Consider the following 13929-nt stretch of genomic DNA (forward strand, 5'->3'; position numbering starts at 1 on the left):
GGTACTCGGAGTCTGAGAACTGAAAAAGCTAGCCTCGTCTTCCCTGCTTAGCTGTAGTATTGATGAGGGAAGGCTCAACACCTGATGTCGCCTCATCTTCTGGCTTGGTTTACCCTTAGGATTCTCTCCTTTTGTTCCTGTTATACTTGAGATAGATCCATTTTTGCTCCCTCCTTTGCGGTCCTGCTTCTGAATTCGGAGCTCTTCCCAGTGTAGAAGGCAGGTCCACCTGGCCCCTGTGGGGAGACAGGCAGAAGAGGGGTCTTCCTGGAGAGGTTTGAAATGTTTTCTCTCTCCTTGGTTTTTGACAAACCTTGTAAAATTATTATTATTTTTTTCTTAAGTCCCAGTCTCCCACCAGGCACGGAGGGGCATCATCCTTCTGGCATTTTGACTTAAAGATGCTAAAGACACCAGAGCGATCAGGGCACTAGTTTTTATTTTGTTGTGGCCACTGGAATGCTCTTACTCATTTGATCAAGTGGGATTTTCCCTTCCACACCACCCTTGGCACCAGAAGACACCACTGCCAAGGAGGGGGCACCCTCTTGCCCACCCTACTACTGGTAGTGGAAGCACTTCCTAAGATGCTTTGTTGTGGAGTGGCTGGTGGTCTCCTTGCGTCGACAGCTTCTGCCAGTTGGTGGGCACATTTATTAGACACAAAGGATTGGTGGAATGTCTAGTATTCCTGAGCACTTTAAAGTGCCTGAGTTCATGCATAGGTAACCTACAAGTCGGTGACAGGTTTCTTTGCCATTAGTGTCCTCTGAATGCTGGAATGAGAGGCAAGGGGTGGTGATTTTTAAAGGTTACGGGTGCACAAAATATTTGTAGTAGCCTTTTTGTGGGGGTTAAGAACTGGAATTCTAGGGGATGCCCATCAATTGGGGAATGGTTGAACAAGTGGTGGTATATGATTGTAATAGAATATTATTGTGCTATAAGACATGACAAGCAGGGTGATTTCAGAAAGTCCTGGGAAGACTTCCGTGAACTGATACAAAGCGAAGTGGGCAGAACCAGGAGAACATTGTAGGCGGTGTACACGGTGATATTGTATGATGAAGAATTGTGCCTGACTTAGCTCTTCTCAGCAATACAGTGATCCAAGACAATCCCAAAGGGCTCATGAGGAAAAATGCTGTCCGCCTCCAGAGAAAGAACTGATGTTGTCTGAATAGAGACTGTAGCATGCTGGTTTTCACTTCCTTTCTTTTTTGCTCTAGTCTTCTTGTCCAAAATGACTAACGTGGAAGTGTTCTGCGTGATTGCCTACGTATAACTCATATCCGATTGCTCACCTTCTCCGGGAGGGAAGAAGAGAGGGAGAGAGGGATAGAATTTGGAACTCAAAACTTAAAAAAAAAATCAAATGTTAAAAATTGTTTTTACATATAATTGGGAAAGAAATAAAATATGATTTAAAAAAAGACTACAGGTGCACCCCTGAAAGGATGGTGAGCCGGGGTGGCCTAGGACGTTAGGAATGGGGGAAGCTAACTGAACGTTTTCTACATGAGAACTCCAGGGGTTAATGTGGGATTCCCAGCCTCGGAGTGGGACTGATGAGTGAAGACGCTGATGGACATGGGTGTTTCCTCTTCTCCCTCTCGCCTGGTGTGTTCTAGCCACGCTGTGCCTGCCCTTCTTTATAAATGCTGTTGGAGTGGCTCTGGCCACAGCCTGGAGAATGGGACAGTTTCCATGTCTCTTCCCCTTGAACAGGATTCATTTCATTTTCAGAGGTCCCATGAAAAGCCCTTCTCCCCTCCATACCCCAATTCCCCCTCGTTATCTCAGATGAGACAATATCTGTAAAGCACTCAGTCACACAGCGCCTGGCCCGTAGGAGGTGTTCTCTACCTACGTCCTCCCTCCCCTCCCCATCCTAGTTGCAACTGCAGGGAAATACCATGGCCACCGGGGCTTGTGTGGCCTCGTAGGCTGTGGTTCCGTGCTCGGTGCCGTCCAGGTTGCTATCCTGTGCTAGGCTGGGTGGATGGTGTTGGCTTCATGACTGTCAGAGAGTGGGAAGCCAAGAGAAAAGCCCTGCAGAGTCTGGCCACATCTCTGCTGGGCTGTTTGAGCGTTTAAAATGTTGGCTTTTGGGTAACAGCTGTGAAATCCAGTTAGGCAAGTGGTCATTGTTGGAGTTCATGCTTGGCCCCTGGGCACTGGGCACCCTGAGCCAAGGTGGAGAGGGGAGAGGAGGCAGGTGGAGCCTTTCTTGGCTTAGTGACCATTGGTTCCCTCTGCACTTAGAGGTGACTCTGGTGCTCAGGGGTCTCAGGCCGGATTGATTTTGGGGAAATAGCTGGGCCTTTAGCTCATCATTCTCCCACTGGAGCAGGCAGCCCAGGCTGACCTTTGATTAAAGTTCATTGGACTGCTCTTGACATCAAACGAGGGAGTGTATGTTGTGGATTTGTGTGAAGAGAAAGGAGGATTCCAGCTGTCTAGTTAGAGCTTTGCCACTGAACTGATGAACTTGGTCAAGTTATTTTTGTTAAGTGTTTAATATGCCTGTAACTCACTTTACTTCTCTGTTCAATGGGTATCATTTTCCACCTCATGCCGATGGACAGATACCTGATGCTTATAGAGGACCTTAACGTAGGCACCTCTTGGCTGCAGAGTCTCTCTGTTCAGTGTTCTGTGAAGAGTCATGGAAGCTTGGACTGCTGAAATTAGGCCAATTTAGAAATGTCAGGCCTTTCTCTTCCCTGTATTCTGTTTAGCTCTTTTGTAGTTATGCCTATAGTTACGGAAAATGGGGAACAAGTACCAACATAGAAACATACTTGGTTGGCTAAGTATTTATCTGAAGGGAAATTGTGAGTTAGTTCTGCTACTTTCTGTGCCCTGCTGGCTCTCCCGTCTTTGTCCTGGCCTCTAAATTCTGCCCCTCTGTCTGTCCCCCCACTCTTGTTTCCCTGACCCCCCCCCAGCTCTCCCCATGTACTCCTCCCAGCTCTGCCCCGCCAGCTCTGCCCCCCAGCTCTCCCCATGTACTCCTCCCAGCTCTGCCCCTCTGTCTGTCCCCTCAGGTCTCCCCATGTACTCCTCCCAGCTCTGCCCCCCCCCAGCTCTTGCTCTCTCTGCCCCCACAGCTTGTGCTCTCCCTGCACTCCCCTCACTTTCCCCACTCGGCACTCCCTTTGGCTCCCCGCTCTGTGCTCCCCCACAGCCCTTCCTTTCTCTGCACCACCCCCTTTCTCCCTCTCTCCCTCCACCCCACCCAGTGGTCTTTGGATCAGTGCGTTCAGTCTCATTCCAACTGGCCGGGATATTTGGATTTTGTCTTTCATCCTTTTGGGAGATTTCCATAGTAATTGATTGCTGCTTTTCCTGTGTCCTTTCCTCTTATCTTGGCCTTTGGTCTTAAACTCAGTCCATTTATCCTGTGTGCTTTCAGACTCTGGTGGCTTGGAGAGTGAGGCAGAGCCAGAAGGCACGGAAGCCCCTGATCCGTGGAGCTGCTTCCAGACAGGTGAGAAATGCAGATCTGGAATTACGCTTAATCAGTAGTATCAGACTGGTTTTCTTTTTGCTAAGGCTTGCTATGCTTTATTAAACTTAATCAAACTTGCTTTGTTAGTAAGTTGTTAGAGTATAACTTCCTCATTCTTGTGAGCCTAAGCCACTGCTCTCTAAGACTTCCTTCTTTGTGAGTTTAAGTTCCCCTTTTTGTGTGAGTTAATTCTTCATTTTGACTTGAGGAAAATTGGAGTTTTTTCATGTGATGGTAAGCTAAGATAGGAGTATAGTCAATAACTTACTAATCAATAAGCTTGTGTAATGCTCAGCCAATCAGAGGAGTGTTTACTGCTTAGGGATTCTAGTTAGTTCCTCATTTCCAGAACTGTAATTTCCCTCTTCTTGTCCTTTTTTAAGATACCCTGGGGTGTGTTAGCCTTACTTTATGGTAAGGTACTACTTGTGGTTAGTATCCTCTGCGCTGAACATTCAGAAATCATTAAATGCCCATTACTCGAGATTTTGTAATTCACTTCAGTTCCTCTTTATTGATTATAAGAATAAAGCTCTTTGAAAACTCCACAGTGTTCTCGGCTACTGAGGAATCCTAGACCCCATTTGTTGGCAGTTGCTAGCTTTGCTAATAAATTGCTTGTGCTTGGAACTTTGTTGCTTCAGTTTCTCAGTACCACAGAGTTCTACTGTGACAGTTGGCGAGCCAGCCAGGAGGTTGAGTGATTGGATTCTGGCCTTGTGGCAACCCTCTCTGAGGAACTTCCTAGAGTGCTCTGGTAAAGAATTTTCACCAAGGGGTTTTTCTGGGGAGAACCACCCCAGAGGTCATACTTTACCTTAGCTTCAATCCAAATTCATCCAAGCCAAGCTAAGCCTTAAATGGGAGAAACTTACCATCATGAAGGGGGATAATTATCATATGTTGAGTAATTTTTCCTTTGGGCAAGAGAATCCATCTTCCAGATAGAGCTGTCTTTACTGCTAGAAGGAGGAGAAGAATTATCTCTCCAGCAGATAAGAGATTCCCTCTTACAAATATGTAGGACATATTTGACAATGAGGCCTTGAAACTGATTTATGATTCTTTAAATTGAAGTTGTGCACACTGACTTTTGAAAATGAAGCAAAGCTCAGATAATAGAGATGTTGAAGTAAAATTTGTAATATCAAGTGACTTCTTTTTTTAAATTCTAAAGGCTACACTCTAGTCTAAGATTAATATCACAATATTCCCTTGACAGTTTTTTGTTTTTTTTTTGGTAAGGGAAAGATTCCATTATTATTTCACTTAGGCAAAGAGTCTGGAAGGGAAGAGTTTCAATGCAACTCCCCCAGCTAGCAGGGACTTAACTCTCACCAAACTTCAGTGGGAGTTAGGGAGGAAGACTGCCAGTAATTACGTACATAATTTCCTTGGCAGTAGTTTTGAGAAAATTCTCTTGGGTGCTCTTTGTGGGGAAATTATTTTGCTGGGGAGAAACTCCTTCGGGGGATGCCCCAGGAAGCGGTTGGGTGTGGTAGTAATATTCCAAAGGATACCTCCCTGGAAGAGTTCTTTATATCTTGGAACCAGGGAAACTCCTGGTTCAACAGGGCATGACCAAAGAGCATGCCATCAAATTATGTGAGATTTGGTCTAAGACTGCAAGAGATTCAGCTGATAAATTATTTTGGCCTAAATTTGGTAGTTTTGCTTACTGTACTTTGATGAAGTTGAGATTGTCTAGCAAATAAAATCACCCAAAGCAAATGTAGGCTTTTACTGGCTGGTTCTGTCCAGTGGGCTATGCCCTCAACCTCCTAAAGGTCCCTTTCTATCCTGCTGTCTTCTCCTTCTGCTCCTCCATCTTACACTCTTTCTACTATAGTAAGGAGCTTAATTTCTTTTGAGCAAGAGTGACTGGCTACCTGTGTCTTTCCCCTTCAGGAAAGATTTGTACATGATATCACCCAGCTTGGAAATATGGTGCTCTGAGGCTGTATCAACCTTCCCGTCTCTTTGACCTCTCCACCCGGAGGAGAGATCCTCCGACACTGGATGAGGATCCTGTGGCAGTCATAACTCCATTTAAGCCATATTTAGAGGGCACAACCCAATCTGGGGAGATGTAACCGATTCAGTGGAAACCTTGCTCTTCCCAAGAAAAAGAACTGCCGTCAGAGAGGTGACTCATAGACCAGTCCCGGTTGGCACTGCTCCTGCCAGCTCAGGAGGTCTTCATGATTCACCTTTTTAAGGCCCCCATTGGAACCCTAATAATCCAGCCATTCCACCAAACTGTTAGAAGGTAGAGAATCCTTAATCCAGGGAATGGAGGCATGTGCCATCCATCCTGATAACTGGAGCAAATTCAGGAAATCATTCAGGAAGAAAAGGAAACCCCTAACCACTTTTATGATTGACTGTGCCAGAGCACCAAGTGGTCTGCAGGGCTAGATCGGATTAGCCCAAAGCTGCTTCGGTTATTCATGTGGACCTTGTCCTGTGTTCCACCTGGCTTGAGAAGGGCATAGGCAAGCTTAAAGGCATCCCCCTCTATGTGTATGAAGGGAAAGGCAAAGAAAAAGAGAAAGGAAAACCCTAGCAAAAAGCTTGGACAGTCTTGGCTGTAGCGCAGATTGCTCCAACTCCTTTTTGTGCTCTGCTGGGAAACCAGAGAATATGGGAAAGTTTTCGCTGTTGCCAAAAGGGTCATTTTGTCAGTCAGTGCAGGAATGCAAACAAGAAAAACCCAGGGAAGCCAGAAGACACCTCCAGCATAAAGGTGAGCGTGTGGGGCGGGGGGCCAGGCACCCTCGGTTCTGAGGAAGATCCTTTTGTTTTCCCTCATCCCAATGTCCTTGCACCCTGTGCCCCAGTCTTTGCCTCTCCCCACACTGGAGAGCCTTCACACCTTGAGCCTCAGCACCGTACTGCCCTGGATGAACTCAAGGAAGGCCCGCTGTCGGCCCTGCCTGGGGACCCCCAGATGCCCGCGAGCCCTCCTCTCTCTTTGTTCATGAGCGTGTGGGCGTGGCCTCCAGCATCCTGCATCAAACGTTTGTTTGATGCTCTCCTCCCCAAGGAGCACATTATTCTGCTCAGCTCGCTACTGTGGCTGCCTCTGGGCTCTGGCCTGTTTAGTAGAAAAGGCTTATGATTGGTTTGGGGCTCCCCTCGAATGGTCTAGTGGCCCCAAGAGGTTCAGGCTCTCTTACTGTGCCATGGAATGCTAGCCTTTTCTGATCAGAGACTTCCCAGGCAGGAAGTGACTTTGCTAGGGGAAAGAGAATATTACTCTTAAGCAATGCCACCCTCAACCTGGCCGCGTGGCTCCCTGATCTGCACTCTCTGGGTGGCCACTGCACAACTGTGCCTTAGTAGTGGATGTGGCTGAAAAACCCTGCTGTGACTTCGCTGGTACCCCTTTGCAGAATCCTGATTGTGTGCTGAATACCGGTGGGCCCTCTTTCACGAGGGATGGCATCTGGTGCTTGGGTACTGCTGTGGTCTCCAACCCTGACACCATCTGGGCAGCCTCTTGGCCTTCTCCTCTCCGTGTCCAGGCAGCTAAGCTCGTTGCACTCTCAGAAGTGTGTTGTTATGCTGATGGCCACAGTGTGGCCATCTACACCGACTCATGGTATGCATTTGGTGCCTGTCATGTGGTTGGATGTGATCTGACCTCTGCTGGCAAAGTCATCGCGCATGCAGACTTCATCAGGGAACTTGGAGCTGCCACCAGATTACTGGCTGCATTGGCCGTTGTCCACTGTCCGGCTCACGCTGATGGGACTGATCCTGTCTCGTGAGGGATTGCTGAGCAGATGCTGTTGCCGAGCTCGCTGCTGCGGAGGGGCCTCGGTGTATTTTTCATCTCTCCCTTCCTGCTGAAGACAATTTCAGTCTCAGCTACAGCAACCCAGAGGTCAAGAAATGGAAACAGTAATTTAAGGCAGAACGGGCAGAACGCAAACTGCTCCTGTCCCAGAGCTGCTATCGCCAGGTATGTCCTTCTGTTCGTAGGGGGCGCCATTTGGGACTCCAGGAACAGCTGATATGGTATGGTGGGCACGTGGCCCCGGGCGTTCCCATAGTTGGATCTCGAATCACGTCTGCCTTTCTCACTTGTCGAGCACATGACCACGGCCTTTGGTGGTCACCCTTTGAACGTCTGCACATTGACTTCACGTGCATGCCAAAGTCAGGCCATTAGAAAGCTTGCTTTGTTATTGTAGATGCACTCACTCGGTGGGCAGAAGCATTTCCTAATTCCAGAACCACTGCTCAAGGAGACTGCCCCACTACAGTCCAGCGGTAGGCATCAATTGAGCCAGGGGTCTCATTTTACTGATTCTGTTCTTTCCCATCTATTCCCCTCAGTTCCAGTCCCCCTCCCCCCGACCTGCGGAGCTTTGGTCAGGTCGAACGTGTGAATAAGGAGCTCAGAACTGTGATTGGCAGATTGTGCTCCGAAGGCCACTGGGAGAGGCCAGGTGTCCTTCCAGCTTTGCTTCATCAGTGCAGCAGACCAACGCGGGGGTGACGCATCTCTCCTTCTGGAATGCGTTTTGGTTCGTTCTCTCCCCCCATTGAAGCAAGACTTTGTCTCCAGTTTCTACATCCCTGCATTGCTTCTTACATATGGGAACTACCAAACAGACTGCAAACCCTTCACAAGGCAGGAATGTCCAGGCAGGCTGGACCTTGGCGCTTCTTATGGACCGATTTTTACCTTGGTGATAAGGTCTGTGTCAAGAAGCCCAGTGGAACTCAGCCGCCCTGGGAAGGCCCCTTCGGGACGCTGCTCGCTGCGCCTACTGCAGGCAAGGTTGGAGAAAGGGCCTCTTGGATACTCTGCTCTCCTGTAGAGGCCACCCCTCCGTCGCTGCCCCCTGCCCTAATAAAGCAGGGTTGGTACAGGGTGTTTAGTGTGGCTATTGCTCCAGGCGGCCCTCCAAGCCACAGTAAACTCTTAGGAAGAGGACACATATGCCACGCAAACCAAAAGGAACTATGTTGGGCGCAGCGGTCTAGCCACAGAGAGGTTGGTGGGATGGGCCGTCTTCCCGCAGTTGGATGTTACTAGGGTGTTTCAGTCAGTAAGGAGTATTTCTGCAGGAATTGGAAAGCTGGCCCAGGACCCGGCTCGGGGGTTGGCTGGAACATCCACTGCCCTCCCCCTTTAGGCTGAAGTCGATGCCCTTGCAGAAGATGCAGGCACAACCCCGTCCACTCTCAGACCTCCTCGGTGCTGCTCTGGGAGGAGCATGGGCCTTCACCTCTGTTATTCATGAGCTGTGTTGCTCTTGCATTAATAAGTCTGGAGATATTGTCACTAGTGCCCACAAACTCCAGCGAATTATGGTTGAGACTCACCAGATCACAGAAGAGACACACAGAGCGGACAGTGGTGACTAGTGGGCTCCCTCCTCGTGGTTTCCTTGGCTATTTTCCTGGTTTTCTGGAAGCGGCATTTTGACTACTACAATTAAATGGGCCCTTGTCATCTTATTTCCTTCCACCTTGTATTCAGCGATGGATGAACGGCTGTGCTAGGGCTCACTCAAAATTAATTCCTAAAAATGCAGTCCACGCTCCTGGATCAGAACCTGGGATCTGATGAATTGGCATCCTCAAGAGTGATCTCATTAACTTGGCCTTTCAGCCTTGCTGGACTATTTTGGTGGTGTAGTGGAGTGATCTTGCTTTCAATTTTGTTAAGATTTAAATTTGTTAAACAACAACAGCCACAAAATCTGTCCGGTGTGTTTAGCTGAACTTTGTCTCCTAGAAAATGTCTCCATTTGAGGACGTTCCAGATGTTTCCAGTCACCAAAGGATTCTCCTCTCTGCAGTTACGTGGCACCTGCGGACCTTTTCCAGGGACCCTTGCCGCTGAATGGCCAGCCCACAGGTCTCAGCGTCACCTGCTCCGCTTGGTTTGGGGAGACCCAACTTGAGGCTGTCATTGTGGGGCCATTGGCTGGGATAGCTGCGAGGTCTCCTTTAGGAGATTAACAGCACCGCCTCCTCTACTTGTGGGGAGAGATGACCGTATCGTTGAGAGAATCGCTAGGAAGTATCACCTGGTGTGTCTTGGAGAAGATGCTCTCAGGTTGGCGTGGTCTTTGGGGATGGAGCTGTCCAAAAGTCAGTCTGAGGAGAGCGTCGGAGGCTGCTCTAGACAGAACCTAAGTCCCAGCTCGGGAAATGCATCCATCGGGGGCTTTGCTCCAGTGCAGATGGGAGGGCTGACTGGTCTCCGTGAGTACGTCTCTTCCCTTCAGAGGCAGATCCGTTCTTTGGCATGACTGAATCTTAGACCGGGGGGAAACTCGAGTCTCTCCAGCGTCAAAGCAGGAATTGAGAAGTGGAAATCATCAGTAGTATCAGGCTGATTTTGCTAAGGCTTACTGTGACGTATCAGACTCGATGAAACCAGCTGGTGTCGGTAAGTTGTTAGAGTTTGGCTTCCCCAAAGCTCCTGCGCCATACCACTTCCTCTTCCTCCGTGAGACTTTAAGGTCCCCGTTTTGTGTGAGTGAGTCCCTCCTTTTGACTCATGGAAAATTAGGCACTTTCCACAAGATGCTAAACTGAGATACTGATGGATGTTAATCCATAAGCTTGTGTAATGCCTAGCGGCCCGAGCCAACCAGACAAGAGTTTACTGCTTAGGACAATTTCTCTCTTCTTGTCCTTCTTCAAGATAAGTGGGATGCGTTAGCCCCCCTCGTAGCCACCCTGATACGCTTGTGGTCAGTGTCCTCTGTGCCGGCCAATCAGAAATTGATAAACGCTCATGTGACTCAAGATTCTGCAGTTTGCCTCCGTTCCTTTTTACTGCCCCCAGGGCCCCGGGCTGCCGAGGAGTCTCGGACCCCGTTATTGGCCGTTGCTAGCTTTGCTAAGAAGCTGCTCTTGCTCCGAACTTTGTTGCCTCAGTTTCTCGCTGTCGCAGATTTGCATGGTGACGCAGGGTTGGCCTGATGTGGCCCCTGAATTTCTCCGGGAGGGATTGCCAAGTCCTCGGTGCGTGCCCTCCGTGGAGGAGCCGCTCCCGGTATCGGGAGCAGGAGTGCCTTTTCAGACAGCTCGTGCAGAAGCCGTGAAAGTGCCGTGACTTCCAGTCACGTGGCTCAGGTCGCCCTAAACGGTCCTTCGCCCTCCTGCGGTGTCTGTGGACGGTGCTCTTCTGTCTCCTCCACACCTGGGTCAAGTGACTCAGTTTCCCCCTCTTTCTGCAGGTTTGTTCTTCCCTGGACTTTGTCACTAAAGCAGCTCCTTTGCCCCCGTAGTGATCTTGTTTCTTAATGATGCGTCACAAGGCTTTGGTCATTGTGTCCACTGGTGCCTGCTGGTCAGTGACTCTGTGTCTCCATCTGCCTACGTCCCCACCTTGTCCAGTGCTCCTGACAGCCGCGCAGTGCCCAGGCTCCAGCCCCGTGTCCTGGCATTTTCATTGTCCAGTGGGCCCTCCCATCCAGACGAGCCACATGATTTCCTCCCAGATGCACCGGTTTGCTCTTGGCGTCTCCCTTCCAAAAATGCCCAGTTTCTAGCCTCTAAGAACCCCTGTGCTGCCACATTCCTGTCCCGGTGGTGCCTGGAATGCTCCAGTTCCATTTTCCATCTTTCTCTCACCCGTTGGCCAGCTTGGGTCGGGTGGGCCCCATCTCCTCTGATCAGCATTCACCACCAGCCCTGCCAGAGACCCAGGGCTGACCCAGTGCTGTGGGTCAAGTATCTGTTGCGTGAGAGGAGGAGAACAGTCACCTCAGCTGGACTTTTCCTCACGGAAGGATGAGGAGCTGGAGGGCCCTGGACGTCCACAGACCTGGTGGGCCTCCGTGGTCTTGGCCTGCTGTTCCATGTGTAGACGAGATGATGGGCAGCGATGATGTTAAAATAACTGCTTTTCTTTCTTTGGCAGGAGAGCCTTTTGTGGGTTGTGGTACGATATCTGGGAGTAGCAGTGGTTTTGGTAACACGATGCAGGTCCCACAGCTAAAGGTGGGCCTTGTCTCCCAGGAGACGTGTGTGTCTGTGGAGGGTGGAGGGGCAGGGTCAAGGGGACTCAGGGTAAAAATCACCTGGGAGCTCTTTTGTTTCCAAAGGGCCCTAGTTGGCCAGTTGTGGCTGGCGGTAAGGTCAGTCTGAAGTTGGCTGTAGGTAAGCTGTGTCGAGGGAAGTCTGTTGTGGAATGCCGGCCCTTTATTTTGATTTTGCTTTAAGTTGTTTAATATAATTAGAATGAAACATTTTTATAGGAGTTTTGGAATATTTTAAGATATATTCATATTACAGTAACTGAGTTAGCCGCTTCTGGGTTCTTCGTGACCTGTTTGATCACAATTAAGATGCTGTTAATTTAGGGCCACTTTGTTAATGACATTCTCTTCAGTGAGTTTAACATTGATCAAGGATTGCATCCTCCACACAGACCCCAATCTAGTGCCCCAGGAATGGTGTCTGTTTGGAAGTGATGGTATTAGTAGGCCAGTCAAGGAAGTGTAGTGAAGCTGGCCAACCAGGGTTGTGTATCTTAGTATGAGTCAGTGTTATCCAGTGGGGAGAGCACAGGCCTGCACTCAAACCTTGCCACTTAATTAGCTGTGTGACGCCGAGCAGGACGCTTTACTTGTCTCAGCCTCAGTTTCCTCGCCTGCACGTAGAGGACTGGATAAACCCAGAACATAAATGCCAGTTCTTACAGTCATAGTGAGAGGTAGATAGGGCACGACCATGAGTTTAGATCCCTTGAGCTCTCTTCTGAAAACGGGTTCAGTAGAATCCTTCAGCATTAATTTGGCGGCATAGAATTTGGTCCCTCCTGGTCTTCTCATGGCAGGGAACTACCAGGTGGGACATACTTTGTGTCTAGGCCTTGGGATGGACCACTGAGATGGTCCAAGGATTTGCCTTTGCCAGCCACAGACAGTCACATCTCTCCAGGATGCTCCCCTGAGTTGTAGAAATGCCAACCGTTGGTGTTGGGGCAGGGATCCCCTACATAGAGAAGTCCCAAGCCCAATTTGGGCTCCATGTGAGGAAGCTGTTCCCGGAAGAAGAGCGCTCCAGGGGCGTCTTGGGCTTCCTCAGGAAGTGGTGGATTTACTCTTCCGTGATGGGGACTGCAGAGTGGACACCAGATCCCCTCTCACACATGCTGTCCTTACACACCAAAGCTTTTCCCCTGAGGTCTATTCTCAGGGATATCAGCTTGATTTCTGTTCAGCATTGTAATTGACTTGGGAGCATTTCAAAGGCAGAATTTTAGAATGGAAGTTCCTTGAGGGTAGGAAATGCCTCAGGTTTGCCTTTGTTTTCCCAGCACATAGTAGGTGCTTGCTAACTGTTGGTCAGCTCAGGGTTTTGACTAACTGTCCCCCCCCCCCCCCAGCTTTGTTCCTGTCCTCATGGCACCTCCTAAGCACTTTGTGACTTAGGAGCTCAGGCCCTTCCCCAGAGAGCAGGCTCTTTTGTTTTTAATCCCCCCTCCAATTCCACTTTCTCTTAAAGAATCACCCCCGTCCTCTCCCCAACAAAGAAATGCACTGAAGTAAAACTGAGCGAGAGAAGGACAGTGGCTGGCCGGCAGTGTCTGCACTGTCCCTCCCATTCAGTGTCTTTTTCCCAAGGAGAGAGAAGTAGACAATTGTATCCTCTGTTCCCCTGGACCTAGACTGGCCCCCAGAGTCACGGAATCTGGGATGGAGTCCACTCGACAGCATCCCTAATAACAGTCATCAGATCCATGATTGAAGACCCCCAGAGGAGCTGACAGGCCTCGAGAGGGGCCGGCCTGCTTTTGGAGAGCTCTCATTGTCAGCCAGTGTAGGACGTCATATCTCAGTTAGGCTCGTGGAGCTTTTAGACCGCTGCTACCCTGGGATCTTTGTTGTCAGCCCAAGTGCTCGAGCGTTGTACCTGTCCTCGATGTCACAAATGACAACATTTTGTATTTGTAGTACTGTTGCCAAGACTCCTGTTAGAACCAGTGCCTTTGGACTTCTACCCTGAGTCCAGTTCTGCCTCCTGGGGCCATCAGGACGAATCTCAAGCTTCTTCCCCATTAGGGCTGTTCCCTCCTTGAAGACACCACTGGTTGTGCCTTCCTTCCCAGCTCCCATAGCCTTCGCTCGTTTGCCATCCTGTGACATCCCACCAGGCTCTCTCCCATGGGGCAGCAGTCCTTCTTATCACTGCTACCCAGACCACCTTTCTCCAGCTGTGCTCTGAGCAGGGTAGGGGACAGCAGGACTTCACTTCCCGATTCCTGGAATTGTGCCTCTCTCAATGTCACTTAAAATGACGTTAGCCCTCTTGGCAGACGTATCCCACTGTTGTTTCTAATTAAGCTTGGAGTCCACTAAAACCATTGGGCCTTTTCAATCAGATGTCTATCTAATCACACCTGGATTTGAAGTTGATTTTTTTTCAACCCATGT

General features: G+C 49.5%; 1 protein-coding gene across 1 annotated transcript in view; it reads left to right on the forward strand.

The window, feature by feature from the left end:
- MGMT (O-6-methylguanine-DNA methyltransferase) overlaps window positions 1–13929 on the forward strand; it is a 274354-nt gene that overhangs the window by 11682 nt on the left and 248743 nt on the right. Inside the window, exon 2 of the mRNA XM_027840510.1 lies at window positions 3419–3493. The gene's annotated coding sequence lies outside the window, so the exon portion shown is untranslated. The remainder of the gene's footprint in view (window positions 1–3418; window positions 3494–13929) is intronic.

The sequence above is a fragment of the Vombatus ursinus genome, unplaced genomic scaffold, assembly GCF_900497805.2.
Source record: "Vombatus ursinus unplaced genomic scaffold, bare-nosed wombat genome assembly UNPS02014845.1, whole genome shotgun sequence".
NCBI classification, from domain to species: Eukaryota; Metazoa; Chordata; class Mammalia; order Diprotodontia; family Vombatidae; genus Vombatus; species Vombatus ursinus.